Genomic DNA, 19,492 nt, shown 5'->3' on the forward strand with positions numbered 1-19,492 from the left:
TGTATGGAATCTTCTCAGGTTTTGGCCTGCCATATGAGTTCTGTTATACACAGACACCATTCAAACAGTTTTAGAAACTATAGGGTGTTTTCTATCCAAATCAAACAATTATATGCATATTCTAGTTTCTGGGCAGGAGTAATAACCAGATTAAATCAGGTATGTTTTTATCCTGCTGTGAAAATACTGCCCCCTATCCTAAACAGGTTAACCTCTCTGGGGTATGTGGGACGCTAGCGTGCACATCAATTTACAGAAATACTCATCATAAATGTTGATAAAATATACAACTGTTATTCAAAGAATTATAGATGCACTTCTCCTTAATGCAACCGCTGTGTCAGATTTCAAAAAAGTTTGACGGCGAAAGCACACGTTGCAATAATCTGAGTACAGCTCTCAGACATAAAAAAAAAAAGCCATACAGATACCTGCCATTTTGGAGTCAACAGAAGTCACAAATGACGTAAATATTCACTTACCTTTGATCTTCATCGGAATGCACTCCCAGGAATCCCAGTTCCACAATAAATGTTTGTTTTGTTTCGATAGTCCATATTTATGTCGAAATACCTCCTTTTTGTTCACGCGTTCAGTCCAGCGTTCCAAATGCACTGTGCTCGCGCAGTAAGTTCAGACAAAGTCAGTTATATTACAGTTTGTAGAAACATGTCAAACGATGTATAGCATCAATCTTTAGGATGATTTTTACATAACTCTTCGATAATATTCCAACCGGACAATTCCATTGTCTTCAGAAATGAAAAGGAACACACCTAACTCTCACGGGCGTGCGCCTGTCTGAGCTCATGTCATTTTCTCAGTCATCTGATTCCAATGGCTCTTATTCTCTGCCCATTCACAGTAGAAGCATGAAACAACGTTCTAAAGACTGTTGACATCTAGTGGAAGCCTTAGGAAGTGCAAAATGACCACACAGACACTGTATACTGGATAGGCAATCACTTGAAAAACTACAAACCTCAGATTGCCCACTTCCTGGTTGGATTTTTTTCTCAGGTTTTTTGCATGCCATATGCGTTCTGTTATACTCAGACATCATTCAAACAGTTTTAGAAACTTCAGTGTTGTCTATCCAAATCCTGATTAGCAGGCAGTTTACTACGGGCACGCTTTTCATCCGGACGTCAAAATACTGCCCCCTACCCCGATGAAGTTTTAAGGGACCCTATAATCTTTGCCTACATTGAATGTTTTCTCTTAGCTACTTCATGTAGCAAACACATTCTTGCTTCGCATATTCTTCTTTGATTTAGAAGATACTGTTGCACAAACAACATGCTGATTTAGGTCTACACCATCTCTGGTATTATCAGGCTGTATAGTTAGTTACGTTTGCTCTGACTCAGTACATTTATTAGCTAGTTAGCGATTAGCATTAGCAGCTAACCAGATTTAGGCCCAACTTTCTAAAAAAAAGACAAACTAGCTGTTTGCCGATGTAATAAACACAAACTAAGTGTAATTACAGAACACTAGTGGATTTATATTAAGGACCAAAGTGAAAACAGTATCATTGTCATCAATACTGTTGCATGCGCTGCATTGACCATGCAGACTGAACGCAAGTGTCTCGATGTTGAGGAACAACAAATGTGCTCCAATTTCGCTCCAGTAGCGCCCCACCCCAGCTTGCATTTGTAATCTACTTGTGTGCTGCTCTAGCCCCTTGCTTTATCTACTGTCATGGAGTTTGCTAAATATTTTCATAAAGAAACTAATAAAACACAGGGGCTAAATCAAGGTGACTTATAAAGATGAGGACCAAGGCCAAGAGAGGGAGTGTCTACAACTAAATAATCATCGTGGAATCTGAAAATGCGCTTATCCCAAAAGTATGACGTGTACTTACTATGTGCACATGCTAAAAGAAAGGAATGAGGTGGGTAGATAACGAAGTGTGTCATTGTAGCAAAGTATCTCTAAACAAAAAATCAGGTCTCTTAAACGTTTCATTAATTTCCGTTATCTTTACAACAGGCCATAATAGATTTTGGCCCAATAGGCCTGGCATATTCCCACGTTCAATGAGCTTTCCGTTTTGATTGGGTTATTGTGCCTAAAAACCTTTAGGCCTCCTAATAGAAAAATAAAAACAACAACTCTGCATCTCTGCCCAACCTGGTAAGAGTGGCCAAAAGGGTGTTTAGCATCCCCAGTGGCTCTGTAAGTGTAGAGGGTGTTCTCCACTGCTGGCCAGCTCTCCAGGCACCATCACATGAGCCTGACGCCACAGACTGGCCAAACTTGTGTTTCAAAAAAGGAATTCAAAGGTACTGAGAATTTCTTTCATTTGTATTTAATTATAAGTAAGTCACAGCCTATATGTACAATTTATAGACTATAATGATGTAATACAACGTGATGTTTAAATGCTGAGAGCTTTATGTCCCTACCAGCCTGTTGTCACACTCGCAAATGCTTCACAGTGTATGTCTTTGTAGGCTATAGCCTTGAAATAATATAGCCTAAATAATTCATTTTCATTCCTTAGTTTTCCTGTCTGGGTTCTGACCTATTTAGTGTTTATATGCTGTTTTAATAACACATGTAGCCTATTTTAATTGATGTTCGCTTCTTACATTCACCTGTTCATGTTTATTCAAATACTTTTCATTCAAATCCATATGGTTTGGTTTCAATACTTTAAAACAAATTGGTAGAGCCAAGGAAAAAAAATAGATGGGTGTTGGTTAAATTGTGATTTTAATGAATGGAGCGGAGTTGTATTATTTTTTTCTGTTAGTGCGGAGCGTTTTTTTAGCAGAGCTGTAGGAAAGGACATGAAGCGTTTCGCACCACTCCATGAGCTTCCAACAGCTGAACTACTCTCACATGCTCTGACACACACACACACATCACACACAGGCCTATGCATGGACACACACACAGTCATTATGGGAACTTTGATCCGGACACATTAACTGCAGCATGTAGTCGGTTTCCACGGATTGCAGAGATAAAGGTTACGACCTTCAGCTGCAATACGAGTAGCTGGAGAGTCTGATGGATTTACCTGGTACTGGACCAGGTGAGGGATAACCATTTGATGCTTCTGTCAATAGGTAGAATATATATAAATACATAATTCTTACCGTTAGGCCCTATTTAGCATTTTGATTATGATTGGTAATAATGTTTTCGACCAACATTAGACCTTTATGCTTAACCATCATCAATGGTAAATACAGTATATTGTGTTATGACAAAATTACTAGCCTGTTTTCCTAATTTAAACCTTTTTAGCATAGTCTACATACTTTCCTCTCTACTGGAGGTTGATCCATTTCAGGTTTTACTGGTGCTGCCTCTGCGATGGCTGCCTCCACCGAAGAATAGCCACATTTTAATGACCTCTTTGCATTGTGTTCAGAATAGGGGTCGACGGGTGTAGAATACGGAACCTGACTTGGTGGCAGGGGCCTAATCAGAATAAGGTGATCGTGTGAAATACGCATCATCGCGGGGAATGTCCTAAACGAAGCCTGCGTTTGGTTGGACAGGGTATCGCTGGGTGGGTGGTGCTTCTTATACGCCTGCAACTGGTTAGACTGGGAGGGTTGGTCTTAAAGGGCTCTCTCAGGAGTCCTGTTTCCAATGCTCGGCTCCGCACACCGCCATGCCTGGCGAGCAATGTGGCTCAGGGTTGTCCATGAGAATATTGATTTGTTCGTAACAACATGTGTAACATGTAACAACTCTTGCTTGCCTGGTTGTATAGGTGGAATAAATGTGTCAAATTCAATGGTGCTTTTTTTTCAGTGCGTTAATGGGATGTGACAACCACAACAAAAATAAATGAGATGACGCAACCCCATGATCTAGTTTTGAAGGCTGGCCTTTGCAGTGTTTACTTTAAAAATGTAGTTTTTTAAGCTTTCGGTTGCCTTCATCAAAACATCCAGCATTGTTTTTCTTCAGGATCATTATTTAGGGACTAGACCACTCTCTCGTTTAACTCCCGTAGGCTTCTGTTAATTATCTGCCCGAACAAGGCCCTATTGGAGCGAGGTCATCATATGACAGGAGACAGTCTCCATCTTTCCTCTTGTTAGTTTATGCCCTCAGAATAACTGGAGGAGGCTGGAGAGTGGAGGACATATGTTTGACAGCCTAACATGTGTTTTTGAGTCGAAATGACGGTCTTCGTCAGTTCATTGAGATGTGAGCTGTCCTCTTTCCCACCTTCTCTTCAGTCTGTGATTGACAGTCTGATTGGTCCCCTGCAGGAGGCCTCTCAAAGGTCACGGCTGTGACAGCTCTTTGTCTTTGTAGCCCCAGCAGTTAATAAATATCTCAATCACTAAACTACAGTACAAAAAAATCTACTCAGCTTTTCAGCATGGCTATTTCAAGACTTCCTGATATTGTTCAACACTTTTTAGGCTTATGAATGCCATAGTAGTAGGGCGTTAAGACAACAGATACATTTTCCTAAGTACTGTCATAACATATTTAATAAGTAAATAACACTAATACAAAAATGGTATTGTGTGTGTGTGACGAGCTTTGATAGATCTTTGAGCTAGCCTTTATGGGCTTATCCTGGATATGTGCCAGCACCTTTGACCACGTTACATCAGCCACATATCTGCACTTTCTTCCATGTTTATTTGCCTTACAACACCCCCCCCTGTTCTTGCATAGTTCTCTTCTGATGCATGTTATGAAATCGTCAAGCGAAAAAATAAACGGATTGCAGTTAGTATTAACCACTAGACCTGTCTTTTTCAATAGACAATGCTGTCCATTGTTTTGAAATGTTTGATCTTTTTATCTGAAGCAGGCCATGGAGGCCAAAACAACCACCGGCCACAGTGGACCAAAAAAAAAAGTCTGAACACCGCCACTTAGATTTTTTTTTACCAGCCATGTTTTTCGCCATAATTACACACACAAAGATATATTATAAATGGATTACTAGTAAGAAGTGGTGTGGTATATTGCGTGTTCTTATTGCATGTTTTGTGACCCGAGTCTTTTAACCAAAATATCAGCTACCCCTTTAAAGGCGGGAGGTTACTGTGGCAACAAGGGCACTCAGCAGAATTTAGTAGACTTAAAAATAAATTACTGCAGCTTTTAATTGGTATCTTCAGCACTTCAATCACAGCTCCCCAGCCAAGTAGTTGCTGCGTGTCACACAAGGTGGGATATATATTTAACCAATAAGGCCCGAGAGGGTGTGGTATATGGCCAATATACCACGGCTAAGGGCTGTTCTTATGCGCAACGCAGTGTGCCTGGACACAGCCCTTAGCCGTGGTATATTGGCCATATATCACAAACCCCCGAGGTGCCTTAATGCTATTATAAACTTTTTACCAACGGCATTGGAGCAGTAAAAATAAGTGTTTTGTCATACCTGTGGTATACGGTCTGACATACCACGGCTGTCAGCCAGTCAGCATTCAGGGCTTAAACCACCCAGTTCATAATATTGCATACAGTTGAAGTACGAAGTTTACATACACCTTAGCCAAATACATTTAAACTCCGTTTTTCACAATTCCTGACATTTAATCCTAGTAAGAATTCCCTGTCTTAGGTCAGTTACGATCACCACTTTATTTTAAAAATGTGAAATGTCCGAATAATAGTAGAGAGAATGATTTATTTCAGCTTGCATTTCTTTCATCACATTTCCAGTGGGTCAGAAGTTGACATACACTCAATTAGTATTTGGTAGCATTGCCTTTAAATTGTTTAACTTGGGTCAAATGTTTCGGGTAACCTTCCCCAAGCTTCCCACAATAAGTTGGGTGAATTTTGGCCCATTCCTCCTGACAGAGCTGGTGTAACTGAGTCAGGTTTGTTGGCCTCCTTGGTCGCACACTCTTTCAGTTCTGCCCACAAATTTTCTATCGGATTGAGGTCAGGGCTTTGTGATGGCCGCTCCAAGACCTTGGCTTTGTTGTCCTTAAGCCATTTTCCCACAACTTTGGAGTGTGCTTGGGGTCATTGTCCATTTGGAAGACCCATTTGCGACCAAGCTTTAACTTCCTGACTGATGTCTTGAGATGTGGTTTCAATATATCCACATAATTTTCCTTCCTCATTTTGCCATCTATTTTGTGGACTGCACCAGTCCCTCCTGCAGCAAAGCACCTCCACAACATGATGCTGCCACCCCCGTGCTTCACGGTTGGGATGGTGTTCTTCGGCTTGCAAGCCTCCCCCTTTTCCCTCCAAACACAACGTTGGTCATTATGGCCAAACAGTTCTATATTTGTTTAATCAGACCAGAGGACATTTCTCCAAAAAGTACAATCTTTGTCCCCATGTGCAGTTGAAACCGTGGTCTGTCTTTTTTATGGTGGTTTTGGAGCAGTGGCTTCTTCCTTGCGTTGACAAAATGCATAACAATTATTAAAAAAATTATAGATACAGAACTCCTTTATGCAATCGCTATGTCCTATTTTAAAATAGCTTTTCGGCGAAAGCACATTTTGCAATATTCTGAGTACATAGCTCGGCCATCACGGCTAGCTATTTTGACATCCGCCAACTTCGGGGTCACCTAAACTCAGAATTACTATTAGAAAAATTGGATTACCTTTGCTGTTCTTTGTCAGAATGCACTCCCAGGACTTCTACTTCAACAACAAATATTGTTTTGGTTCTAAATAATCCATAGTTATATCCAAATACCGCCGTTTTGTTCATGCGTTCAGGTAACTATCTAAACGGTGACGCGTGAGCGCCTTTCGTGACAAAAAATTTCAAAATATTCCATTACCGTACTTAGAAGCATGTCAAACACGGTTTAAAATCAATTTTTATGCTACTTGTAAAATAGCGATAATATTCCAACCGGGCAACGTTGTATTCATTCACAGACTGAAAGAAAAAAATGGAGAATTCTCGTGACCACGCATCTCCAGTCTCACTGTCCCCAGGCTGACCACTTACAAACTCTGCTGCTGTACTTTGCCCAGAGACAGCAGACACCCCATTCCACTTTCTGGTGGCTTTAGAGAGCCAATTGAAGCCTTAGAAAGTGTCACGTTACAGCACAGATGCTGTAATTTCGATAGAGATGCAACAGAAGGACAACAAATTGTCAGACAGGACACTTCCTGCATGGAATCTTCTCAGGTTTTGGCCTGCCATATGAGTTCTGTTATACTCACAGACACCATTCAAACCGTTTTAGAAACTTTAGAGTGTTTTAGAGTAGTAACCAGATTAAATCGGGTACGTTTTTTATCCGGCCGTGAAAATACTGCCCCCTATACCACAACAGGTTAACTCCCATATATTTTGGGTGAAATACCGCGGTGTGCCATCACAGCAGCAAGATTTATCACCCGTTGCTACAAGAAAAGGGCAACCAGTGAAGAACAAACGCCATTGTAAATAGAACCTATATTTATTTATTTTCCCTTTTGTACCTCAACTACTTGCACATTGTTATAACACTGTACATAGCCATGTGACGTTTGAAATGTCTCTGTTCCTTTTGAAACTTTTGAGTTGACATTTTTAATTGTTAGGTTCACTTTTGTTTATTATGTATTTGAGAGAAAGAGAGAGCTTTGACCACCAGCCAACAATGAAAATGGTTATGAGTTGAACGTAATAATATACCAATGGAAGGGAAGACTGGATTGACTGCTATGATTTCCCATTGTAGCCAATTCAATTGCTGTAATTCATTTACTGATTTTTAAGGAAATTCTGTTATCAATTTGGTTAATTACAAGTTTTAATCACTTAATAATTAAGGAACCAAATAGATATGGTTTCTACCTTTTTTACTTATTACTTCTGTGAACTTTCATTATCCTACCTAATGAGCGAGAGAAATTAGAAAATATCTTAAAGATATGTGGGTTTTTGGTAACGGAATTTCAAGGCACAGGCCAATGTTTCTTAACCTGTTTAGGATAGGGGGCAGTATTGACACGGCTGGATAAAAAACGTACCCGATTTAATCTGGTTACCACTCCTACCCAGTAACTAGAATATGCATATACTTATTACATATGGATAGAAAACACCCTAAAGTTTCTAAAACTGTTTGAATGGTGTCTGTGAGTATAACAGAACTCATATGGCAGGCAAAAACCTGACAAGGTTTCAGGCAGGAAGTGGCCTGTCTGACAAGGTGTCGTTCTTCTTGTCTCTGTTTATTGAAGAGTGAGGATCTTAGCTGTCCCGTGACACTTCCTACGGCTGCCATAGGGTCTCAGAAGGCGGCAAAAAGCTGAATCGTGGCTTTGCAGGCTCTGGCTGAAACAAAGTAGCGCGTTTGGGTAGTGGCTGGTTACAGTACTGTGAGACTCAGGCGCGTGCCCGCGTCGACCGAAAGCTTTGTTTACTTTCCTCAGTTTAGCTAAATGGACATTCCCGGTCGGAATATTATCGCTTTTTTACGAGAAAAATGGCATAAAAATGGATTTTAAACAGCGGTTGACATGCTTCGAAGTATGGTAATGGAATATTTAGACATTTTTTGTCACGAATTGCGCCATGCGCACGACCCTGATTTACCATTTCAGATAGTGTCTGGGACGCACGAACAAAACGCCGCTATTCGGATATAATGATGGATTATTTGGGACCAAACCAACATTTGTTATTGAAGTAGCAGTCCTGGGAGTGCATTCTGACAAAGACAACAAAAGGTAATCAAACTTTTATAATAGTAAATATGATTATGGTGAGTGCTAAACTTGCCGGGTGTCTAAATAGCTAGCCCGTGATGCCTGGGCTATGTACTTAGAATATTGCAAAATGTGCTTTCACCAAAAAGCTATTTTAAAATCGGACATATCGAGTGCATAGAGGAGGTCTGTATCTATAATTCTTAAAATAATTGTTATGCTTTTTGTGAACGTTTATCGTGAGTAATTTAGTAAAATGTTAGCGAATTCCTCCGGAAGTTTGCGGGGGGTATGCTAGTTCTGAACGTCACATGCTAATGTAAAAAGCTGGTTTTTGATTGAACAAAACATGCATGTATTGTATAACATAATGTCCTAGGGTTGTCATCTGATGAAGATCATCAAAGGTTAGTACTGCATTTAGCTGTCTTCTGGGTTTATGTGACATATGCTAGCTTGAAAAATGGGTGTCTGATTATTTCTGGCTTGGTACTCTGCTGACATAATCTAATGTTTTGCTTTCGTTGTAAAGCCTTTTTGAAATCGGACAGTGGTTAGATTAACGAGAGTCTTGTCTTTAAATAGCTGTGAAATAGTCATATGTTTGAGAAATTGAAGTAATAGGATTTTTAAGGTTTTGAAAATCGCGCCACAGGCTTAAAGTGGCTGTTACGTAGGTGGGACAAATTCGTCCCGCCAAGCCCAGAGGTTAACCTGTCTGGGCCAGTGGGACGCTTGCGTCCCACCCTAATCAACAGCCAGTGGAATCACGTCGCGCTAAATGCAAAACCTCAAATGCTATAACTTCAATTTCTCAAACATATGACTATTTTACACCGTTTTATAGATACACCTCTCCTGAATCGAACCACGTTGTCCGATTTCAAAAAGGCTTTACAGCAAAAGCAAAACATTAGATTATGTCAGCAGAGTACCCAGCCAGAAATAATCACACAGCCATTTTCAAAGCAACTAGCATGCATCACAAATACCCAAAACACAGCTAAATGCAGCACTAACCTTTGACAACCTTCATCAGATGACACTCCTAGGACATCATGTTACACAACGCATGCATTTTTTTGTTCGATAAAGTTCATATTTATGTATAAAAACAGCATTTTACATCGGCGCATGACGTTCAGAAAATCTTTTCCCTCAAATGCTTCCGATGATCAGCGCTACAATTTACAAAATTACTATTCTAAAACATTGTTAAAATGTAATATTGTCATTCAAAGACTTATAGATTAACCTGTTAGGGCTAGGGGGCAGCATTTGCACGTCTGGATAAAAAAATGTACCCGATTTAATCTGGTTACTAATCCTACCCAGTAACTAGAATATGCATATACTTATTATATATGGATAGAAAACACTCTAAAGTTTCTAAAACTGTTTGAATGGTGTCTGTGAGTATAACAGAACTCATTTGGCAGGCAAAACCCTGAGACATTTTCTGACAGGAAGTGGATACCTGATGTGTTGTATTGACTTTAAACCTATCCCATTGAAAAACACAGGGGCTGAGGAATATTTTGGCACTTCCTATTGCTTCCACTAGATGTCACCAGCCTTTACAAAGTGTTTTGAGTCTTCTGGAGGGAGATCTGACCGAACAAGAGCCATGGAACGATGATGTCCCATTAGACACCTGGCGCGCGAGTTCATGTTGGGTACCCTCGTTCCAATACGTTATAAAAGAGTATGCATTCGTCCACCTTGAATATTATTCATGTTCTGGTTAAAAAAGGCCCTAATGATTTATGCTATACAACGTTTGACATGTTTGAACGAACGTAAATATATTTTTTCCCCTCGTTCATGACGAGAAGTCCGGCTGGCTTAGATCATGTGCTAACAAGACGGAGATTTTTGGACATAAATGATGAGCTTTTTTGAACAAAACTACATTCGTTATGGACCTGTGATACCTGGAAGTGACATCTGATGAAGAGAATCAAAGGTAATGGATTATTTACATAGTATTTTCGATTTTAGATCTCCCCAACATGACGTCTAGTCTGTATCGCAACGCGTATTTTTCTGGGCGCAGTGCTCAGATTATTGCAAAGTGTGATTTCCCAGTAAGGTTATTTTTAAATCTGGCAAGTTGATTGCGTTCAAGAGATGTAAATCTATAATTCTTTAAATGACAATATAATATTTTACCAATGTTTTCTAATTTTAATTATTTAATTTGTGACGCTGACTTGACTGCCGGTTATTGGAGGGAAACGATTTCCTCAACATCAATGCCATAGTAAAACGCGGTTTTTGGATATAAATATGAACTTGATAGAACTAAAAATGCATGCATTGTCTAACATAATGTCCTAGGAGTGTCATCTGATGGAGATTGTAAAAGGTTAGTGCATCATTTTAGCTGGTTTTATGGTTTTGGTGACCCTGTCTTTGACTTGACAAAACATTACACACAACTCTTGTAAATGTACTGTCCTAACATACTCTAAATTTATGCTTTCGCCGTAAAACCTTTTTGAAATCGTAAAACGTGGTTAGATTAAGGAGATGTTTATCTTTCAAATGGTGTAAAATAGTTGTATTTTTTAAAAATTTGAATTTTGACATTTATTTGGATTCAAATTTGCCGCTCTTGAAATGCACCTGCTGTTGATGGAGTGCACCACGGGTGGCACGCTAGCGTCCCACCTAGCCCATAGAGGTTAACATGTCTTGAATGCCATCTCTTTGCCAGATTTAAAAATAACTTTACTGGGAAATCACACTTTGCAATAAACGACGTGGTATGTCCAGAAAAGAAGTCTATGTTGGAACCATCTTGGAACGATCAACCATCAAAAATACTATTGTAAATAATCCCTTGCCTTTGATTATCTTTATCAGAAGGCACGTCTAGGAATCCCAGGTCCATAACAAATGTAGTTTTGTTCAAAAAAGTTAATTTATGTCCCAATAGTGTTAGCGCGCTCCGAAGGCTAGTAAAAATGTACCGTGTGCGTCTGACTTGTCGTCAGGAATGAGCAAAAAAAATATATTTAAGTTCGTTCAAACATGTCAAACGTTGTATAACATAAATCTTTAGGGGCTTTTTCAACCAGGGCTTCAATAATATTCCATTGGGACGGTTGCATCGTCTTTCAAAACGTTTCGAAAAGGGAGAGTACCCATGGGCGCCGACGTCACAATGGTAATGGCCCATCCCCTGTGACCAAGGTAAACATCCTCTCTTTCAGTCAATTTTGATGGTAGGAGGCTCAAACCACTTTGTAAAGACTGGGGACATCTAGTGGAAGCCATAGGAAGTGCTAAATGAATTGCAAGCCCCTGTGTGTTTCAATGGCAAATGTTTGAAGTGATATCCACACATCAGATTTCAGTTTCCTGTCAGGATTTGTCTCAGGGTTTTGACTGCCATATGAGTTCTGTTATACTCACAGACACCATTCAAACCGTTTTAGAAACTTTAGGGTGTTTTCTATCCAAATCAAACAATTATATGCATATTCTAGTTACTGGGCAGGAGTAGTAACCAGATTAAATCGGGTACGTTTTTTATCCGGCTGTGCAAATACTGCCCCCTAGCCCTAACAGGTTAAACAAAATGTAAGTGCTGATATTAGTTGGCAGGGGTTTTCTTCATTTATTGTGTTTTGATATATTTCAAATGCCTTTTATTAACCTCTATGGGCTAGGTGGGGCGCTTGCGTCCCACCTACTCAACAGCCAGTGTAATCCCGTGGCGCGTTATTCAAATATCTCAAAAATGCAAAAACTTCAATTTTTCAAACATATGACTATTTTACACCATTTTAACCTTGCGTCCCACCCGTGGTGCACTCCATCAACAGCAGGTGCATTTCAAGAGCGGCAAATTTGAATCCAAATAAATGTCAAAATTCAAATTTTTCAAACATACAACTATTTTACACCCTTTGAAAGATAAACATCTCCTTAATCTAACCACGTTTTACGATTTCAAAAAGGTTTTACGGCGAAAGCATAAATTTAGAGTATGTTAGGACAGTACATTTACAAGAGTTGTGTGTAATGTTGTGCCAATTCAAAGACAGGCGTCACCAAAACCATAAAATCAGCTAAAATTATGCACTAACCTTTTACAATCTCCAACAGATGACACTCCTAGGACATTATGTTAGACAATGCATGCATTTTTAGTTCTATCAAGTTCATATTTATATCCAAAAACAGCGTTTTACTGTGGCGTTGATGTTCAGGAAATCGTTTCCCTCCAATAACCGGCAGTCAAGTCAGCACCACAAATTAAATAATTAAAATTAGAAAACATTGGTAAAATATTATATTGTCATTTAAAGAATTATAGATTTACATCTCTTGAACGCAATCAACTTGCCAGATTTAAAAATAACCTTACTGGGAAATCACACTTTGCAATAATCTGAGCACTGCGCCCAGAAAAATACGCGTTGCGATACAGACTAGCCGCCATGTTTGGGAGATCTAAAATCGAAAATACTATGTAAATAATCCATTACCTTTGATTCTCTTCATCAGATGTCACTTCCAGGTATCACAGGTCCATAACGAATGTAGTTTTGTTCAAAAAAGCTCATCATTTATGTCCAAAAATCTCTGTCTTGTTAGCACATGATCTAAGCCCGCCGGACTTCACTTCATGAACGAGGGGAAAAAATATATTTACATGTCAAACGTTGTATAGCATAAATCATTAGGGCCTTTTTTAACCAGAACATGAATAATATTCAAGGTGGACGAATGCATTCTCTTTTATAACGTATTGGAACGAGGGTACCCAACATGAACTCGCGCGCCAGGTGTCTAATGGGCCATCATCGTTCCATGGCTCTTGTTCGGTCAGATCTCCCTCCAGAAGACTCAAAACACTTTGTAAAGGCTGGTGACATCTAGTGGAAGCAATAGGAAGTGCCAAAATATTCCTCAGCCCCTGTGTTTTTCAATGGCATAGGTTTAAAGGTAATACAACACATCAGGTATCCACTTCCTGTCAGAATCTGTCTCAGGGTTTTGCCTGCCAAATGAGTTCTGTTATACTCACAGACACCATTCAAACAGTTTTAGAAACTTTAGGGTGTTTTCTATCCATATATAATAAGTATATGCATATTCTAGTTACTGGGTAGGATTAGTAACCAGATTAAATCGGGTAAATTTTTTTATCCAGCCGTGCAAATACTGCCCCCTAGCCCTAACAGGTTAAAGACAAGACTTCTCGTTAATCTAACCACACTGTCCGATTTCAAAAAGGCTTTACAACGAAAGCAAAACATTAGATTATGTCAGCAGAGTACCCAGCCAGAAATAATCAGACACCCATTTTTCAAGCTAGCATATAATGTCACATAAACCCAAACCACAGCTAAATGCAGCACTAACCTTTGATCTTCATCAGATGACAACCCTAGGACATTATGTTATACAATGCATGCATGTTTTGTTCAATCAAGTTCATATATCAAAAACCAGCTTTTTACATTAGCATGTGACTAGCATGTGACTAGCATTCCCACCGAACACTGCCGGTGAATTTACTAAATTACTCACGATAAACGTTCACAAAAAACATAACAATTATTTTAAGAATTATAGATACAGAACTCCTCTATGCACTCGATATGTCCGATTTTTAAAATAGCTTTTCGGTGAAAGCACATTTTGCAATATTCTCAGTAGATAGCCCGGCATCACAGGGCTAGCTATTTAGACACCCAGCAAGTTTAGCCTTCACCAAACTCCGATTTACTATTAGAAAAGTTTGATTTACCTTTGGTGTTCTTCGTCAGAATGCACTCCCAGGACTGCTACTTCAATAACAAATGTTGGTTTGGTCCCAAATAATCCATTGTTATATCCAAACAGCGGCGTTTTGTTCGTGCGTTCAAGACACTATCCGAAAGGGTAAATAAGGGTGGCGAGCATGGCGCATTTCGTGACAAAAAATGTCTAAATATTCCATTACCGTACTTCGAAGCATGTCAACCGCTGTTTAAAATCAATTTTTATGCCATTTTTCTCGTTAAAAAAGAGATACTATTCCGACCGGGAAAGCCTGTATACGTACAAAGAGAGAGAAAATAAATACATCTCGTGCCCTCGTGCACGAGCGTGAGTCTCAGAGTACTCTGACCAGCCACTATCCAAACGCGATAATGTGTTTCAGCCAGAGGCTTCCTCGATATCATTCAGCTTTTTCCCGGGTTCTGAGAGCCTATGGGAGCCGTAGGAAATGTCACGTTACGGCCAAGATCCTCAGTCTTCAATAAAAAGAGCCAAGATGAACAACAACTTGTCAGAGAGGGCGCTTCCTGTTTGGAATCTTCTCAGGTTTTTGCCTGCCATATGAGTTCTGTTATACTCACAGACACCATTCAAACAGTTTTAGAAACTTTAGGGTGTTTTCTATCCAAAGCCAATAATTATATGCATATTCTAGTTACTGGGCAGGAGTAGTAACCAGATTAAATCGGGTACGTTTTTTATCCGGCCGTGTCAATACTGCCCCCTAGCCCTAACAGGTTAAAAATATAGACTCTTAGCTTTCATTTGGAACCAGATTTGACTTGAACTTCACATGTTGGTGCTTTTACATGGAAATTACCAGAGGCTAAAAACAGGCTATACTGTATGCAATGGAATTAGCCTAAGTCACGAGTAAATGTGTGCTGTGAATGTTTCGTTGTTTCTCTCTTTCTCCTTGTCTCTGACATCACCTTGTGAATAAACATGCTAGAGGTGTCTGGAATGAGTGGTGTATGACTGTGCTCTGTTCCTCCTCCCTATCCCTGATCTACGTCTGAACTGGAACCCTAAGTCGCTATAGGCATTACTTTTGACCCTGGTTTTATCAAACATCCTCCAGAATGTTCTCTGTAGTCTAGTTGGTGCCTAGTGTAGAGTGAGGTATTGCTGAGTCATTGCCATAGTCTGATCTCACTTTCTGACACAACAGCCCAACGGAGGTCACCTTACATTCCAAACCCTCACTGGATCTTTACTCTGCTGGGTTATTATGAGTGTGACGCTGAGCGACAGCCCAAGTTGTTTCAGCCTACTCGTGTGTGTGTGTGTGTGTGTGTGTGTGTGTGTGTGTGTGCGTGCATATGTGTCTGTGAGCACATGCGTATGTCAAGTTTGGTCAACATACAATTATTTCCTCCCTTGAATGGGAAAACAGTGTTCTCTTTCTTAACTCCATCCAAACTGTAACATCGTTTGGAGAGTGTAGGACGGGACTTCCCCAGACAGCCTAACTCCCTCATATCTGTCCCTCCCTGCTGCCTCTCAAAGGCTTAAGTTGATTAAATGTTTTTCTATGTAGAGACACTTGGGAAAGCACCCATTAAGAAACCCTGGGCCTGCAGTAGCTGATACAAAAGGTAACTGGCAGCTCTGGTAGACAAAGTGCCAAGTTGTTCTTGTCATACTGACAGTTTTGGGCTATTAGATGAATCTTGTTTGTCGTTCTATGTAACTCGGGCCATATTTGCATAATAATTTTACTAAGTACATTCAATTTATGTAACCCTACTTGAATCAAACTGTCATTCACACCCCTGTCCGTTCCCCAGGGAATTGTGAACACATACATTTGAGCAGGGAGGGGTTGTACCGTAGCCTTCTTGTTTTCTACTGTAGTGCTGAGAATGGCGAAAGGATTATTTGATTGAGGTTTGGTGAACTGAGATTGAACCTGGCTGCAGTATTAGTAATGTGCTTCTAGCAGGTGGCTGGGTTAGCTCTTCCCTCCACATAGCTTCCGCTGCAGGCAGGCTATAGTGCGTCCCAAACGGTACCCTACTCCCTATACAGTGCACTGCTTTTGACCAGGGCCCATTAGGGAATAGGGTTCTAGTCAGAGCCTTTCATGAGAGTTTCACTGTGAATTTCTCTGCTTGAGTTGGTGTATCTGGACATATTCTGAAGGAACCAAAGTCCAGTTTGACAAAAAAGGCTACACTCTACAGAGCAAGGATCTGACAATCGATGTGACAAATTGAACTGCCATTTTTTTTTAAATTGGTTTTCCATTAAAATTATAATAAAAAAAAAAATAATATTCCACATCAATTCACAATGCAGAATAATGGTCCTATTACGTATGTACAGTGTTTGACTTGAGCATGAGCTCACCGGCGCAGAGTACCGGCACCTCACATTTTCTACTGCTTGAGCTCCTGCACATCTTATACAATATTAGCTCAAAAGTATTGTGGAGCTCCTGCACCAAAATATAAACAGTACCGGCACCTAGTCCAGTCCAAGTCAAGCAGTGCATATGTGTGACCACTAGGGTCGGGCAATGAAGTTATACATCTACCACAGTTTTTATACATACATATACACATACCCTTGACAGGGCATCGGATACATCATGTTTGTTTCTAAGGGTGCGCTACAGCATTTTACTTGTCTGTGAAGTAATGCTTTTTCTGAAGCGGGATTAATGTCTATCTCTAGACAACCAGAACTGTCAATCAAATCTTGAGCTGCCTGTGCACAGACCACTCTGTCCTGAAAACAAAACTATCTCAGTCAAATACAGTGGTTTACCAAGACATTTAGTAGAATCGACTCATAAGATTTTGTGTTTTTGGAACGGAGGAGACTAATTAGTTGTACTTCCGAGAACACAAACACTCCCATAAACACTCCCAGTGAACTAGCGAGGGACTGAAAGGGGAGGGGCACAGTATAGATGGGCATAGACAGTGCAGGGTTCTATCTATCGGCAATCAAAAGCTGTATCTCGCAATAGTATGCTGTATTTTGGAATTTCTTGCCTCGCACTGTCTCGTAACTTCAGTAAAACAGGGCCTATCGTCAATGAATAGGCTAGGATGTTCTACCTGCAACAGGCAGACTGAACACACGCATCATCAGTGAAGAGAAAGAGCAGGCTGCACTGATTTTAATTTTGTGGGGGGTAACTTGGGCAGGAGCTTTATTTCACTGTTCAAATACTATCAATATTTATTTTCCGGGTATTTGCAATAAATAAAAAATTGACCAATCATCATAATGCAAACAGCTGGGGTGTAATCATTAGCCAAAACAAATTGATATTGGACAAATTCAGGTACGTTCCTCCCTGTTTAGTTACATTTGCTTCTGTTTTGCAACATAATCTGTGTAATAAATGAGTCCCAAACAGTGTGCAGTAGTTTCCAGGGTGCTATAGTAGTACTTTTTGGCTAACAGCAACGGTGAAAGAGATATCTGACGTTTTGCCATCATATAGCTGATTATGTTTCCCCCCAAAAGTTTTCTGGTGATAATTTTTGTTGTATTGATTTGTGCCAGCAGGTCTTTGAGGGCTCGCCATTGGTGTGCGTGCCTATAGGCTAATCGTTGTTTGAAGTTGAGAAAATAGCATACCGTTGTCAGGGCTGACCGTAGGGCTTAATGCACTATAATAGTAAAATACCTTTTCATGTAAAACGCAACCCATAGCCCATCGGAGTGAAAATGAGCTTGAAAATAAAACCATTATTTTGTCCTGTAGGGTACATTTACAGTGCACAACTGTAAAGAATGACTGTCAACGCCACGTTGCGTCTGAAGCAGCAGTAGCTCAATGCGCTGTAAGTAAACACTATATTCTAAAGTTTGTTTTACTCAATTAAGCATTTCAAATGTCATAGTATGTCCTTGTGTGTACCAGTGTAACATCAACAATATCATTTACATGAAGCTTTTTTCATTGTTAAAATAGGCCTAAAAAATAATCTCCAAAAATGAATAATCAAGTATTAGTATTCAAACTGTCCGTTCGGATATCCGGATATTTGATTAACCGTGCCCATCCCTAGAGTAGTGTGTGTGTGTGTGTGTGTGTGTGTGTGTGTTGGGTAATCAAGCGTGTATTTGGTATTATATTAGGATCCCCATTAGCTGTCGCAAAAGCAGCAGCTACTCTTCCTGGGGTCCACGCAAAACATGAAACATAATGTAGAATGACATAATACAGAACATCAATAGACAAGAACAGCTCAAGGACAGAACTACATACATTTTAATTAAACATCTATCATTCCCTTCACCTTTAAATAGGCTTATGTCTGCCCTGGCCTTGCTAGGTGCTGCTATGCCATTGGCTCTGACTATTGTCTCAGTTGATAGTTGACACAGCTGCACGGTTCTAGTGTCTAGTTTGACATGACACAATACCAAGGTACAGTAACTCCTCAGAGACTGTGTGCGATGCGTGGGTTGACTCATAACCCGCAGTCCCCACGGTTATATCCGCGGGTTGGTCGGGTTTAGGGTCATGAAATGTTGTGCGGAGGAAGGGCAGATGGGTGGCGGGCGGGTTGAATAAAGAGAGAAGAATACCTGGACAAAGTCCATCAATGTATAATTATTCTGCTATTTATAGGCTACATTGAAGCTGCAAAATGGAGAGTTGAAAGTAAAGGGGGGTATAGTAAAGACTGGGAACGATTTTGATTATGTGTGGCGATTGTGAGGCGCTATATAAATTCGACAGTCACAAGATGGGGACTTCAAATAGGCCTATGGCACGCCAAGGGAACTGTAGCCTACTGTTCAGATGGGTAAAATAGAAAATGAAATCTGGACACTGACTAGGTCTATAACCTCGCATAGCTTTAATATTAACTCCTGCAGAATAAGGCATTTCTTGCAGTAAAATAATGCACCAAATGTAGGCTACATTTTGACTAGGGAACAGGAGTGGAGAAATATGATTTATTTCGTTCAGCATCTTGAGAGAATGCAAATGCGCTGTTAGCACCTCTACAGACGGTATCTATCTTCATCAGCATCATAAGAGCTGATAGTATTTCAGCCACATCAAATATGCATCCAGAAGGAACTGAAATCTTGGCAGAAACATGTTA

At 40.0% G+C, this 19,492-nt stretch overlaps 1 protein-coding gene across 5 annotated transcripts in view; it reads left to right on the forward strand.

The window, feature by feature from the left end:
• The window catches only part of LOC106600871 (KAT8 regulatory NSL complex subunit 1), an 85,359-nt gene that overhangs the window by 9,269 nt on the left and 56,598 nt on the right, over positions 1-19,492 (forward strand). For 2 of the 5 annotated variants that reach the window (XM_045714965.2, XM_045714966.2), the window contains one exon: positions 18,136-18,214. The exons of the other annotated variants lie outside the window; for them this stretch is intronic. The gene's annotated coding sequence lies outside the window, so the exon portion shown is untranslated. The remainder of the gene's footprint in view (positions 1-18,135; positions 18,215-19,492) is intronic. 5 annotated transcript variants of the gene reach the window in all.

The sequence above is a fragment of the Salmo salar genome, chromosome 03 (genome assembly GCF_965601325.2).
Source record: "Salmo salar chromosome 03, fSalSal1, whole genome shotgun sequence".
Taxonomy (NCBI): domain Eukaryota; kingdom Metazoa; phylum Chordata; class Actinopteri; order Salmoniformes; family Salmonidae; genus Salmo; species Salmo salar.